The sequence below is a fragment of the Hippopotamus amphibius genome, chromosome 3, assembly GCF_030028045.1.
Source record: "Hippopotamus amphibius kiboko isolate mHipAmp2 chromosome 3, mHipAmp2.hap2, whole genome shotgun sequence".
NCBI classification, from domain to species: Eukaryota; Metazoa; Chordata; class Mammalia; order Artiodactyla; family Hippopotamidae; genus Hippopotamus; species Hippopotamus amphibius.
In genome coordinates this window covers 186,364,227-186,380,244 of record NC_080188.1, presented here as the reverse complement: position 1 = coordinate 186,380,244, position 16,018 = coordinate 186,364,227, and positions in this window count along the sequence as shown.

Genomic DNA, 16,018 nt, shown 5'->3' with positions numbered 1-16,018 from the left:
ATCTGGAAAATTATTTTGCCTCAGACATTAGGGAATAGGACCCAGGAGGGGAGTTACAGAAATGTGGTTCCACAAGCCTGAGTAAAACATCTGTTTGGGATATAGAGGCAGATTCCTCTCCGTGGAAAGGGAAAAGTAAAGAAAGACCAAAATGCATTAATTATAACATTGATGGAATTTTTGTTCTGTATTCCTCTGATAGCTGGGGTAGGGGATTTTAAATAAAAGAGATGATTTTAATATTCCCTAAAAGGGTATTAAACAGGGGAGCACAGAATTTTATTCCCATGCATTGTTTATCTTTGAAGGAAACTTACGCTGGTACCTAGTGGGACTACAGATATTACAATAGGTATAAGAGTATTATCAGGCCATATCAACTCAATATCTGGAAACTCATATCAACTGATGTACCTGCATGTTTTCACCAGCGACAATGTCACATAGACAGAAACCAAAAAATTCAATATATGAATACACAATCAAACTTTCATGAAACATTTCAAGTTCCTATTTACTAGGAACATTGAAAGATATATACGGCCCAAGTGGCACGTCAAGTTCACCTGGCTAAAGAGGGAGCCGCTCAAGCAAATAAATGAGGACACGTGTAACTGAAGGTGTTCAGAGTGAGCCTGCCCATAAGGTGCCACTTGGAAACGTGGATTATGTGGAGCCGACAGCAGTGGAAGCCAGAAGACTCAGGAGGAGCTTTTTACCTCCCCTTCAGCTGCCTAAAAGAATCTAGATAGAGAGCCTGGTCCAGAAAGGGAGCTATCACTGGTGAGAGCTATGAAGAACAGGAGTAGGTGTGGTCGGGGGGTGTGTGTGTGTGTGTGTGTGTGTGTGTGTGTGTGTGTGTGTGTGTGTGTGTGTGTGTGTGTGTGTGTGTGTGTGTGTGTGTGTGTGTGTGTGTGTGTGTGTGTGTGTGTGTGTGTGTGTGTGGTGGAGGGATGGGGCTTGGCAGTGCCTGTTTGTTCAGAGACCACTCTGTGTCCCATTGTCTCTGTGTCCCATTGTCTTCGCACAACAAGCGTTTGTTTGCCAAACGTTGGCTCTTCTCAACTTCCTGTAAATCATCTTCCTTCCCTTTGAAGCCCCAAATCCTTACGCTCTTCTTTTTAGCTCAGAAAGACAGTAGAAGCTTCAATTGCCTGACTGTTGGACAGCCCCTTGTTGAGTTCACAGGGCTCCCATATGTACATGATTTTTTTGTCTCCTGTTAATCTGCCTTATGTCAATTTAACACCAATCAATAGAACCTAGAACGGTAGAGGAAATTTTTTTCTCCCCAGCATAACCAAATTCTATATGATTACAGAGAAGAAAGTCATGAATTCTAGACAAGTGTCAAAGAATTTACAGGGTAGTGAATATTTGTACTGTTTTAATGTTTGAGTAGGAGTTTATTCAAAGTTAGATAGGAGGGAAGCATTTTAAGCATTTGTGTTAGGATGTGTATATTAAGTTTAGTGGTAAAGGAGTAAAGAAGTAGAAAGGGAATGCAATTGTGCTGAAAAAAAATGGAATACCGAATATAAAACAGTAGCAAGTGGTTGTATGTATGGAAACAATGGTCAACTAGGAATGGAAGGCAAACCAGTGGGAGGTTGGTATGCTTTGCTTTTATCTATTTAGTGAGGATAATGGGATACTGTTGTGAATTCAGGTGGAGAAAAAGCCTTAGGACCAAGGTTCTCAAGGACTGTATGAGATTGTGAGGGGAGGGGACATGGGGAATAGCTAGATGACATCAGCTGAAAGAGTAGTGGTGTTTTTTCCAACATTTCCATGGGCTGCAAAGAGGTGGTAAGAGTGAGGGTAATTCTGGTCCATCTTCTCTTACCTCCTGGTATTAAGAAATCATCTGTTTGAGGATTACCTAAGAAGTAAGTGGAGATTCTGTAAGGAACCCAGGGAGGCTTTTAGCAAGAAACATGGACAACAGTTGGCCTAGTGGAATGGGTTTGGGAAAAATCAGTAGCAGTAAGTGAAGCAGAATAGGGTTCTAAGGGACACTTAGAAGATGTCTGAAGATGGGCAACCAGAGAGGCTTGAAACTTGCTTGTTCACAGAGGACGGTGACCATAAGGTCATAACTGGATTTTCTTGACTTCGTTTTGGAAGAAAACATTTTTAAACATAATTGTTTTAATGTTTATCAAACCTGTAAGATCCTGAGCCCCTAAAGAGAATGATAATTGTGATAAGATTTTAAACTGAAGCTTCGGTTTATTATCTTCTCTGCCTCTTTTCTACCGAGGTGAGGTCTTGAATTTTCCTGCTTGAAATCGTTCCCGGTTCTCCTAGTCCACATCATTCTCCCCATTTTCCTGCAGTCTTATCTGTATATATTGTCTTACAAAATTCTCTAGTAATTATGTATGTGAAAACGTCATCTTCGAAGTTGTATTATGTTTTTATTTGCCATAGTGATGAAAGTAGTGTTGAACAGATCATAGCTATTCAGTAAAGACTTGCCTCATTACATGTATAAAACGTTCTTGGAATATCAAGCTCATGACTGAGTAGTTATAGGTTACGTATGAGCCTTTTAATCTGTTTCTTCTTCTGAGGACATCTATCCTCATCATCAAAATGACTTGTAAAGCCAAGTTGATTCTTTTTTATTGATTCAGAAAAGTGCATATGTTCCCTATTTATACAGTAGTATAAACTGGTAAATTTAAATGGTTTGGTCAATTTCCTAAATAAAAGTTGAAAATAGGGTTGAGCTATATAGCTTCAAGGACAGCTGAAATAAAAATAGCAGAAGGATAATTAATTCTCATTTTTTATTACTGGAAATTAACAAAAGAAGAAAGAACAGCATGTGAAAGGGAGTGGAAAGTGGCTAGGGAAAAGAAAAGCTATATTTTTGTGGATACACACACACAAACACACATTGATCAAAATGATGAATTTCCTATTGGGCAAGACAGGGAATCAGATTTAATTCAGTAAGTGCATATTGAGCCCTAGCATATGCTGGATACTCTTTTAGTCACTGGGATACAGTAAAGAAAAAGAAGAAATCCCAGTTTTTATGAACCTTATATTTTAGTGAGATTAAATATGGACTCATACAAATATATAATTATAAATTTGTGAGAATTAAGTTCTATTATAAATATTCCATTATATATATGTGTGTGTGTTTATGTTCATCTATATTAATGTCCATAATATAAGTTAAATTGAATTAACTGGGTAGTCAAAATTCCATTTAATTTTTTTTTCCTAATCATTTTATGCTGTTATTAGTTCTTCACATTAAAGACTTAAAAGATGTTGAGAGTTTGCAAATTATATTACTGTTGTGGATATTAATAGCTGTGGGTATCACTGAAAGGAAATTATTTAATTAACTTGTGGATAAATTGATAGGTCCACAGAGTATTATCCCCCCTATTTTGGGATCTGTCCTTGTCCTTCACTGTTCTTGAAACTCACTCTCAATATTTAAAATATAGCCTTTGTATATTTATAAAGCCATGCTTTATAATTTGCCTACTAAAGAATTGTCATTATCATAAACAAAAACTTGTTTGTTGTAGAAAAATAGCAAATGATGGCAGAAGCTCTTGCATTAATCCATTGTACAAATATCTAGATTCATTAAGGGGCCTTTGGAGCTGCAGTTAAAGTTACATTTGATCAATCACATCAATTTGAGGAGAGGTAACTGTAAAAATCTCAATATAAGCAGCTTCACACATTTTAATCTGCCTTTTAGATGGATGAGTTAATAAAATATGCAATTATTTGAATCATTTTCTTACCATTTTTAAAAATTCTATACCAATTTATCCAGTTCTGGATTTTGGCTCTGGTTTTGTTAATGCACATAGACATGTCTGTTGGGTGTAAGTTTTATGTCTAGCTGAAGTTTGACTGGGCAATTTGTCAGTCATACATTTCAACCTCCTAGATTCAGGTCTTCTTGGCAAATGCTCAGGCCCAGGAACTCGCTTGGAGACAGAGGAGACCCCAGGTGTTATGGGGGTGCTCATGGGTGATTATCCATGAAACAAGGCATCTGGGGCCGATACACTGTGCCAGCAAATTACTCTATTAAGTGAAAACAGCAAAACATCTTAGGTACTTTACGAGTAGGGCTGCACGTAGAAGCCTAATAAATGCTTGGTGGTCTTGATGGCAAGAAGGTTGTTCCACAGCTATTGAAATGTGACTGATACTCGAGTAAGTAAGAAGAGATAGAGAAAACAAGGACTCTGTTAAAGAGAAACAAACTTCCAGATCACTGGTGCAATGACCACAAGAAGAAGAGAGGTTATTAGCTCAGGTAGTTGCAGACATGTTTTTCCATTTATTTACGTTAGTAAGGGATTAGCAACTTCAATAAGTTGCATTTATTGAAAGAGGTATGCAACTAGGCTAAAAATGAAATGCTGTAATATGTAACATGACTTTTATAGCCAATTGATATGTTCCTCAAACATTAAATACTAATGCTTTTTACCACTGATTAACCTGTCACATTATATCTTCACTAAAAGTAATCTGTGAATGATAAATGGTCTACAGTCTAATGTTATGGTTAGGTCAAATATGACTATTTCCAAACAATGTTTAATAAAAGTCTGGCTAACATAAACTCTATGTCATAGTTATAGTAAATGTCAGTCCTGGCATAATTGAACATTCAGCTGATGTCAATCAAAGCTAAAAATGATGGTGTACTTCATGCAGCATCAAAGAAAATAAACATATCTAAGACTGAAGAAAAATAGCGAAGTAGATGATACTTGTATTTCTAAAATGACACTGCCCTTTCCCTGAAGATTATAGACAAGAGGGTGTTAGGAGTGGATGAAGGACCACTTCAACATCCACTGTAGGTGGGTGCCCAGGTGAGAGATGATTGTAGCAGTGAAGGTGGAGGGAAGGGCCAAGAATCAAGAAGCATTAGAGGCAGAATCAACAGAACCTAGTGACTGATGAGACATCAAGCGGAGGAAATGCGTGCGGCACACTGGACCCCTGAATTCTGGGGTAAGCAGCTAGCCCCTTTGTTACTGATGCTGCCTGACTGGTGAGCTTTCCCGGGCCCTGTGAAAACCTCAAAGATGACTAATACTCGGCCTCTATTGACAGAGGGAGTTGCTCTCTAGGGCAGGTTACAAATACAGGGATGTTCCCTTTCAGAGCGCCATGGAGGGGGATAATCACTAGGTTTATGGTATTTAGTTCCACTAGCAAAGTAAATAGCTAGTCATTCGCCTTAACTACAGTAAGGTACAGACGCTTCCCAGTTATTCTCTTATTACTACTGTTTCAAGTCTTTTTCTCTTTTGAAAATTCACCATACCTCTGCATGTTTATTATGATTTTTTGATAGTTTTACAAAAATAGAAAGTCATAAAAACCTTCGTTGCATTGATTTTTTTTCACTCAGTGGTGATGAATGATTTAAATCTAACGTCCTGTTTATAACACTGAGTTACCATTTTGATTTTTATGTAATTTTTTTTCCTGTTCAGGTTGTATTTTTCAAAATGACAGACACTTGGGATGTTGAAATAAGAGGCCTGGAGCTTCTTTAAACACAGAAACATCCAGAGCAAAAATTAATAATGACTTTTATTATTTTCATCTATAAAAATGAAAGTGTACAGCAGCATTTTAAAATGAATTATTGCCTGTGTTATGAAGCCACTTATCCCTTTACTGACTTGAGGGATAGACTAGAGTTCTACTTTTTTTTTTTGAAAAAAAAAAGTTTTCATTCAGACATTCACTGAGTCGCTACTTTGTTCCAGGCTTGTTGGTAGCAATGGGAAGAAGATGAGTGAAAAATGAGAAGGGGCCCTGGCAGAGGCCTAATTAAACAGGCCATTGTATTACAAGCATTAGGCCACTGAGAGTTGATAGGGACGGTTCTCGTCAGAGAAACAGCAAGTGTCACGGCCTGAAGCCCAGACTGTGGTCAGCTGATTTCAGAAAATGAAATGGAGCGCAAGCTCTGAGAGCCTGGGAGGGAGTGAGCAGTGGGGTAGAAGTGTCAGGAAGCGGACGCCTGAAATCAGGGCCAGGTGATGAAGAGTTGTACAGATGGTACATAGATTTAAACTCTTCCCTTGGGGCAAATGGGCATCTATTCACAGGTGTTAAGTAGGGGAGGGGCCCAGGATTTCTGTGTTTTGGAAGACCCATCTGGCCAAGATGTGGAGGGTGGGTTTGCAGGGCAAGAAAAACAAGAGGATTTGTAGAAATCCACCTGGGTGTGGATGTATCTCCCGCATTAGTTAGTGAGCACGGTGACTGAGAGGGTTTGGAGAGGTTAAGAATTGGCCTGCTGAACTGTCACAACTCGGTAGGTTGGCTGTGGAGGGGACGGAAGGAGCTGAGACCAGGATAATGCTCAGATTTCTAACTAAAATATTTCTTTATGCAGTGCGAGTGGCGTGTATGTAATCTCTTAAATTTACTGGGTAGTTTACACACTGCTTTATTCACATAGACCTGGGTGCTTCTTTGCTCTACATACAACAACTATGCCTTACTATAATGTGCACTGGGGATGTAGCAGTGACCAAACAAGCTTTTTATGTGCCACTAATGCCAACAAAGATGAATGTACATCCTTGACTTCCTAATCCCTGGAGGCTGTGCTGTACAGCTGTAAAAAGCACAGGCTGTGGAGGCAGAGGGACCTTGGTTTTGAACTCTAATTCTACCACTTATTGGCTGTGATGTTAATTATGGTACTCAAACTCTAAGCATCTGTTTAAGCATCATGTTTAAACATGAATGAAAGGAGAATGATGATCCCATCTCAGGTTTTTAGTTAGACTTCCAGTTAAATTTTTTGCCAAAGGTATTTTTATTTGTTCCATCCCTTGAAACACAACAAAACAACTAGAACAGTGAAAAGACAGAGAGAGCGCGCCAATTTCCAGTGAAACAGGCTGAAATTACTGAAATTACCTCATCACATATTTTGAAAAAAGTAGTTGCTAGACACAATGATTTTTTACTATATGAGAAATGATGCCCGGAGCTGACACGTCCCTCTCCTGAGTTTTGAAGGATTGTGTGTCTTGTGTATCTAATGCAGAGGCTTTCAGTCCTAGGATGATCTTCTGATCCTAATCACAGGATAAGGGAGTAATATCATCGTACAGACTCAGCCCAGCTCCAGAGAGGTTTGTGGAGCTAAAGGAGAACTCTCTTTGTTGTCTGTGCTACAGCCTCTCAGCTGCGGGAATGGGCCTTGGCCTGCGGTGGGATGAAACAGGAATGAGACATGGGAGGCTCAGAAGCTGCCTGCAGAAGAAAGCTAAGCAGGGACAGACATTGGGAAGGCTGCTGCAGAAAGCCTGTGCCTGGAGGGGCTCTCCCAAGGACATGGGGTGTGGAAAACCCAGAAGACCCACGCTCAGGGCAGAGGACAGGACAGAGGGGGTGAGAGGGTATCTAGAGTTTCAAAATTAAAAATTGAAAGAAAAAAAACCCCACAATAGTTGAAATTTTGGCTGAAATAACTCACAATCCTCTCCACAAATTTTAATGTCTCTAAGACGTGTTGGAATCAAGGAAATCTAATTCCTTGGGGTTCTTTTGCTTTTTCTAAAGCCCTTTTAATTATCATTTGAAGAAATACAGAAAGTAGAAGAAAACATACATATTCAATCAGATAATACTTCCAAAGCACACATCCATGTATATAGCTAGTGACGACGCAGGTTAGAAATAGAAAATTGTCAGCAACTAGAAGCTCCAGCCCTATCCTTTTTGAACCTTTTATCCTTCCTCCTTCCCAGAAGTACCATATGCTAGTATTTATGAAAAGTGTCCTTTCTTTTTTATAGTTTTCCCACTTCTCTACATTTCCCCTAAACAATGTGTTTTCATTTTGCCTATTTGTGAGCATTATGCAAATTGATCATACTCGATGCATTCCTTTTTGAAAAATATTTGTTTACTTTATTGGCTCCATTGGGTCTTCATTGCTGTGCGCAGGCTTTCTCTAGTTGTGGAGAGTGGGGGCTACTCTTCGTTGTGGTGCGCGGGCTTCTCATTGCAATGGCTTTTCTTGTTGCAGAGCATGGGCTTTGGGCGAATGGGCTTCAGTAGTTGTGGCACATGTGCTCAGTAGTTGTGGCGCACAGGCTTAGCTGCTCCGCAGCATGTGGGATCTTCCCAGATCAGGGCTCGAACCCATGTCCCCTACGTTGGCAGGTGGATTCTTAACCACTGTGCCATCAGGGAAGCCACCTATGCATTTCTAATATCAACATTATGTTGTTAAGATTCATCCATGCCATTGCATATAGTGGTGACATTCATTTTCGTGGCTGTATACAAAATCTTACTATGAATATATATCACAATTTACTTCATCATTATATCTTGATGCCTGGGTTCCATTTCTATCTCTGCCCCTCCTTTTCTTTTAACAAGGAGAGGCATTTAAAATTTCTGAGCTGTTTTTTCCTAATGCTTCCGAATGGCACTACATATTTGCCTTGCGCTAAAACACAGAATATATACTATTAAAAAAAAAAATTCTCTGTTTAGAGAAACTTTTCTATGCAGTTCAAATTAAAATTCATAGAAACCCTGAGAAAGAGATTCTCTCCACATTATCAGAAACAATAAAAGAACAACTGTTCTTTATACCCACAATTTGTATATTAGAGTTAAATTAGAACATACATTAACATTTTATGAAGATATCATCTAAGTTTCTGCTATTACATATTGAGTAAGGATGGTATAATAGATGGTACAGTTTAGTCCAGGTTCTTTGGGTTTATCAAGTCATAGGCCACTCTAGCTCACTTGAGAAAATGGAATTTAATTGTTAAGGGTATCATAGGATATCTTATACTATACCATATGAATAACTACAGACAAATAACTAAACACAACTTGTTCTGTGGAAAATAGAACAGGGAAGTAAGGTGAATGTTTTTGTCTCTTGGATTACTCTCAGCTTCTCTTATTTTTTGCCTCTTTCTATATGTTCCGGTTAATTTGTTCCTTTCTTTATCTTGTGCAACATCCCCTGGAAACTCATCTTGATCATGATCCAGTAATGGCCATCCCCATTCCTGAGTATATACAACCACAACACTGACCTACCACCATCTGGAAGAGTATCTATGTCTCCTGGTTCAAAGAATTGAGAAAGAAAATATTCTTTTCATAGATCATCTTTCAAGATTCTTCTTTATAGAATGTAAAAGTCTGATATAGCAAGTTGGAGCAGCGTAGGATTTACTGAATGATATTTGGTAGTTCTGAAATTCTTGCTGAAGATTTGGGCTTAAATGTTACACAACTAGAAACAGAGCATCTAGAGGAAATTTCCAACCATACTGTAAGGCTGCTGCTGTTGCTCAGTTCCTCTGACAGAGGGAGTAGATGCTGTAAACTCCACCGGTTTACTGAGGGGATCTGAATTTCTAGATTGTTCATGTTTTCCAGATGATCTAACATCCCTGCTTGTAGTCATCACCTCACATCACACACTGCTCCATGACTACACCTGTCGGGGGAAACCTAAATCACATGCTGAATTTGAACTGCAAGGGAGTGAGAAATACAGCTTTAGGTTGTATTGCCTCAATTGCATAGCATCAGAACAAAGACTAGACTCCTGATAGTCTCAGTCTGTCAAAGTACTTCTAAAAATGTTAAGCATTGTTCGAGATATACATGGATATGGTTGCAATTTATTAATCAGAAGTTTAAAAAACTCAACTGGCCCAAGTTGTATTTAATTCAGTAGGTTTTTGTTCCTAAAGTATTTGTGATGTCTTGGCACCATGAAAAGTGCTATGCATACAGTAGGAGTAAATCATGGTCCTTATCCTTCAAGTGTTGAAAACATTGTTGAAGTTGGTGTTGGATTATTGCCTTATTTTATGAAGATTGTGTTCAAACGATTCAAACTCTGAATGATTATACAATTATAGATTATATGATTATACAATGAATGATTTTAAATAATTATACAATTTACATATATATGTAATTGGTTAAGGTATGCATATCATAATTAATTCTGCCCCCAGTGATGACCCAGTAAAGTAACAGGGAGGGAATATTCGGTAAAAAACTTTTGACTTGGATCTTGGAATAGGAGTAGGTATTCTCTTGGGAGAAAATGGTAGGAAGATATTTCTAGTTTGAACAAAGGCATGGATGTATGAAAATACATGGCATAAATGGCCTGTCATTAAGGATTCAATGAGAGAAGCAGAGGGGTGTATGTGTTTGTGTGTGTGTGTGTGTATGCATGCGTGTGTGTGTATGCCTGCATATGTGTGTATATGTGTTTTTACATATATGTATTGTTATGAGTTGAATTGTCTCCCCACAAAATTCATATGTTGAAGTCCTAATCCCCAGTCCCCCAGAATGTGATTATTGCTTTATTTGTAAATAGAGTCATTGCAAATGTAATTAGATAAGGTAAGGTCATACCGAAATAGAGTGCAGTATGACTGATGTACTTATACAACAGAAAAGGTAAATTTGGACACAGAGACTTGCACTCAGGGGGAACACCATGTGAATATGAAAGAGATGGAGTGATGTATCTTTAAGCCAGGGACTCCAAAGATTGCCATAAAACCACCCGATGTAAGGTGAGAGGCCTGGAACAGAATTTCCCTTATAGCCCACAGAAGGAAGCAACTTTGATTTCAGACTTCTAACCTCTAGAACTGTTAACATTACATTTCTGGTGTTCAAGCCACCCAGTTTGTGGTGCTTCGTTATGGCAGCCCTAGCAAACAAATACGTATGCACACATATACCCAAAGGGATTTGTTACAGGGATCTGAGTTTATGCAATTTTGAGAGCTGGTCAAATAGTCTTTATAAGACTATTAGGCTGTTGGGTTGTCATCTTCATTTTTCATGCTGGATATTGAAACTGAGAAGCCACAGGGCAGTAGCTGGAACTTGCACAGACAGGCTGAAATCGTGCTAGCTGTCACTGCTTGCAACCTTTCATCCTGAAGTTAAATTGTGCGTGTGTGTGAGCTACGAAAAGGCTGCAGCTTCACTTCAACCCTCCACATCCCTTCAAGAATTCTCTAGTGGACGACTCTAACCGAAAACACACAAGGAAGAGAATTCTGGGGAATGTCGTTTAATCCAGCAAATTGATGCATTACAAAACCATCACACATGTTCAACAGCAAATAGTCTGAGATACTGTGAGGATGTCTGAAGCAGCTAATCTTGACGTTATAGAAATTTCGTGTATTGATGCCTAATAGAATAGTTATTGAAAGCTAAACTAATTTTTATTCACTTTCCTACACTACTCCATCTGTATAAATGTATTTCAATCTCATTAGTAATGGCCTAGTTAAATCCATACAAATTATTTTTTATAACCGGCCCCCAAGAAATAACCGTTTTCCCCCAGTTGACTGGAGGAGTTAAGAATATTCTTGTTTCACTGCATTTTGTTTTCTTTCCTTCTATCCCTCCTTCCATCCCCTAGTCACCCATTATAAGATTGTATGTAACCTTGACCAAGATCTTGCTCTGTTTTCCAGGTAGAAGATTCAAACAATCACTTGCATTAATTTAACGGTAAATAATTTTGGGGGTTAATGAGGTATTACTGTGGCTCACCTCAGTCTAAAATCTATACCTACTTTTTATTTTTACAAACAGTGTTACCCATATCTCTGGCTAGAACCTGGATTATACATAACAGATTATTTATAATCTACATATAGTAATAGATTATTTATAAATATAAACTACACTTTAGAAACCATTTCCCACCTCATTACATTGGTTACTTTGACTGTCCCGTAGCCTATCTCGTCTATTAAAAATTCGGGTGACTAAAAGTATGCTAGAATTATTAAACTTCTCCCAAGTGTTTCCTAATCCCCAAACTAATTTCGTTTTCAGCATCAATTTTTATAAAATTTTCTTTTATAAAAGTAACGGCCATCTCGTGATACTACTGGATCTTTACTCACTTTTATTTGCTTGACTTTTGCTTACGACTGTGTATTGTAGATTCTGTGATTCCCAGAGCAGAAACAGAAAGCATTTTACTACCAGAAAATAATGCTGCATAAATATATATGTGTGTGTATATATATTCACATATACATATATATATAAAGCATTTAAAATAATACTTATTAGTTCTGCGATATGTAGCACACAGTGAATCAACTCAAACAACTATTTCTTCACTTATATTTTATTGTTAAATTTTCTTATAAAATATCTTACAAGATAAAATAATAAAATAAATATATTTAAAAAAATAAAAATATCCAGTGTTTAGTCGCACTGGAAAATGGTACGGGGGCTAAATTACCATGAAATCCAGGATATATCATTTTAATATCTGAAATGTAGGGTTATAAGAAATTCACATGCTTCAGCGGAGTCACAAAAGAGGATGCTTATTGGAAAATTTAGGATAGGATGATTAATAGTGAAAATGGAATATTCACCACTTAGAAAATTGGAAGTGACAACAGTTGCCATTCTAGTATGTTTTAAAGAATGGTTAGAGATTTTTAACATCTTTACTCCAATTTTATCAGATGTCAAATTCATTTCAATCTATTGAGTTAAACATAAATTTATTTTTTAATTTATTTCAGCTTTTATTAATTTATACCTCTTTTTTTCCAGTGTTCTTGTTGACATCTATTTTCAAACATAGATGTTAGTCAATTTACATTTAATTTATTGAGTTTAGAGTTTAGGATATTCCCATTTTGTAACTGGAAAGAAGAATATTAAACAAATAAAAAATCCTCTTTCTTGATGACAGTAGGAGGCTAATCTTAGCATCTTACATGGTAAATATATTAAAGTCTTAAAAAATTAACCCTTTTAAAGCAATTAAGTGGCTTGTCTACTATATGAATATGCCATAGGGCTGAGAGACAGACAGAGTTCTCAATATGCCATTTATTAGCTCTGATGAACCTGAAGTTTTTGAGCTTTGGTTTTGTGGTCTGTAAAAAAGAGGGTAATATTTGTCTTTCAGGTTGGTTGGTAGATTAGAGATAATATATGCAAAATATCTTGGAGTACCTAGTTCCTAGTAGGCACTCAAAATGTTTGTTGTGGATGATATTATAGTATAGATGGATTAATCAGTGATTGGATTATAACAGAATATCTGTTATATATTATTACGATATAACTAACATAATTTATCCTTTTTCTATGATGATGCGAAGTAAGATGTCTTCTGTGGGATGCAAAATCACATCTAAAAAGTTTGTCTGATGTTAAATCTTTTTCCTCTTCTTCTCCCACGATGGCATGGCAGAAGCTATTCTCAGTCACTATTTTGTATAACTCAAAAGGCTTCTGTTATGTGTTAATTCATTGCTTAGTGAAGATAGCACAATTGTGTCTATCTTAACACTTCCACTGATTAGTTTATTAGAATCCCAACAGAGAACATCATAGAATTGAAAAAAGAAATTATTTTTAAGACATTCCTTAGGCATGGGCATTTATTATCTCCTTAGTCACTTCTAGGAAGTAAGAGGCACTCAGCCTAATTGGCTCATCATATTTTCTGGACTGTTTTAGTTATTAGAAAAATATTTCTTATATTGAATAGAAATTCAACTATAACTGCTGCCCATTAGTCATACTCCTGCTCACTGCAGCAGTGTAAAACAGATTTACATCTTCCTCCACATTACAGACATGAGTGGAATTTCTCTGTGCCTGAAAGTCAGGTTCAAATTCTTTGGCATGCTCTGTACTTTTCTCTAATATACTCACCAGCTACTCCTTCCCTGCACACACGTTTAGCAACAGCAAGTGACAAGCTGTTTCTTGTCTCCATGTTTGCACATACTCCTTCTGAGGAATAGTGGAAAGTCTTTAAAATCTATACTATCTCAAGGGTGCCTGAGATGACAACTTCATGCTGTCCATTGAGTAACTCTTAAAATGGCATCATTTCTTCCTCGGATAAACCCTATTTATACTGAATGATTCAGGCTTTCTGTTCTATGACACTTAAAATCTTCCATATTGAAACGTCAACTTAATTAATTTTTGTTAAGAAGAATATTCTGGAAGAATAAGGTAATTGTAGGCATATTTCAACATGAAGAGGGTTGGGAAAAGTTTGGAGAAAAATGTACTGTCTGAGGGGAGCAGGTTCATGTGGTGTGCTACGAAAATGAATTCAAAGGCATAGCCATAGCTAAGAAATAGTAAAATAAAAAAAAACATGTATTAAACAGTTTGGGGGAGACAGAAAAACCTCAGTACTCAGCAGTTTACTATGTAGCATCGAATGATCCTTGATTAGTTTCTAAAGATAAGTGACTGAATCTGTTATTTATCATGTGCACACATTTCTTTCACTTCAGTTCTGTTATATTACTCCGTTATTTCTAAATATAGTTGACCCTTGAACAGTTGGCTGTTAGGGGTGCTGACCCTCCATGCAGTTGAAAATCTGAGTATAATTTTATAGTTGGCTCTTCCTGTCCATGGTTCTGCATCCATGGATTCAACCAGCATCAGATCATGTAGTACTGTAGTATTTACTCTTTTTTTAAAAAAACATTTGTTTTATTATTTATTTATTTTATTTTTGGCTGCATTGGGTCTTCGTTACTGCACATGGGGCTACTCTTCGCTGCGGTGCACAGTTGCAGTGGCTTCTCTTGTTGCAGAACATGGGCTCTAGGCACACGGGCTTCAGTAATTGTGGCTCGCCAACTATAGAACGCAGACTCAGTAGTTGTGGCACAGGGGCTTAGTTGCTCCGTGACATGTGGGATCTTCCCAGCCCAGGGATGGAACCCATGTCCCCTGCATTGGCAGGCGGATTCTTAACCACTGCGCAATCAGGGAAGTCCAGTATTTACTCTTGAGGAAAAAAAAAAATCTTTGTATAAGTGGGCCTTTGCGGTTCAAACCCATTTTGTTCAAGGGTCAACTGTATTTGACATACAGTTTTAGTACTGTTTTTTGAGCTGCAGGGGTCACTTAAGAATTTTGACAAAGCCCATCAGATAAAAATCACCAGGAACATATCTGTAGTGAAACAAAATCTATTAGATTTATTACTTTCTGCAGGAAGAGAGAGAATACACCATGAGAAACTGTGAGTTAGATATCTTAGTAAGAAGAGGGGGATTTTTATAGGGTTTGGGCTTACAACGAAAAACTCTAAAGTGGGATTCCAAGAAAACATTTGTTAACTCTGGATTGAATATTAGATGTAAGGAAACTATTGCTAAGAAAATAGCAAAAAGGTGAAGGGCTGTGTGACCTTAGTGGTGTGCCATTATCAGAATTTGAGTGTCTAAACAGAACATCATAGTTTGATTACTAGCAGAGCTGAGAAACAGATTCAATAGTGTATATTCCTGGAAAATAAACGTAGAATGTGTCTGAAAAAGTCCTATCTGAAGCTTTGCACCCGGATTGGAAATCAAGGCTGTTTCTCTGTGTCAAAGTGACACACATGGCCCAGGTCCTGTGGACAAGAAGGGCATGTTCTAGACTCTCTGCTCTGATTTTGAAAGCAGATTTTCTGATATGCTATGATTTTTACAAAGAAAGGATTTTTAAGCATCTTGTTCTTCATGTTGATAAATGAAAGCAGGTTTTACAGATTTACAATTTTGTTCTGATCAAAGTAGAACCATTTAAAAACACTAGAATGTTCATACTGACACCATCATATTATTTTTACATATTCGGCAATTATACTTATTAGAAAAATAAAACTACTCAACGGAACTGAGGAAAAAGTGCAAAGATTTCATTCTCAGAAAACAGTTTGAACAACCTTCAGGAAATAGATTGCTTTGAAAGACTGTGTTATTTTGCTTAATTGATTAATGACTTTCAAAATTTTAGCTTCAGGGACACTTTTGAAGATTAATTTAGAATATAATACTGCTATTGATTAAAATAATAATTGCCCTGTTATTTAAGGGTTGCCTTTCTCCTTCAAATGAACTTGTGCTGTTTCTGGGGGAAAAAAAATTGCCAGATCATC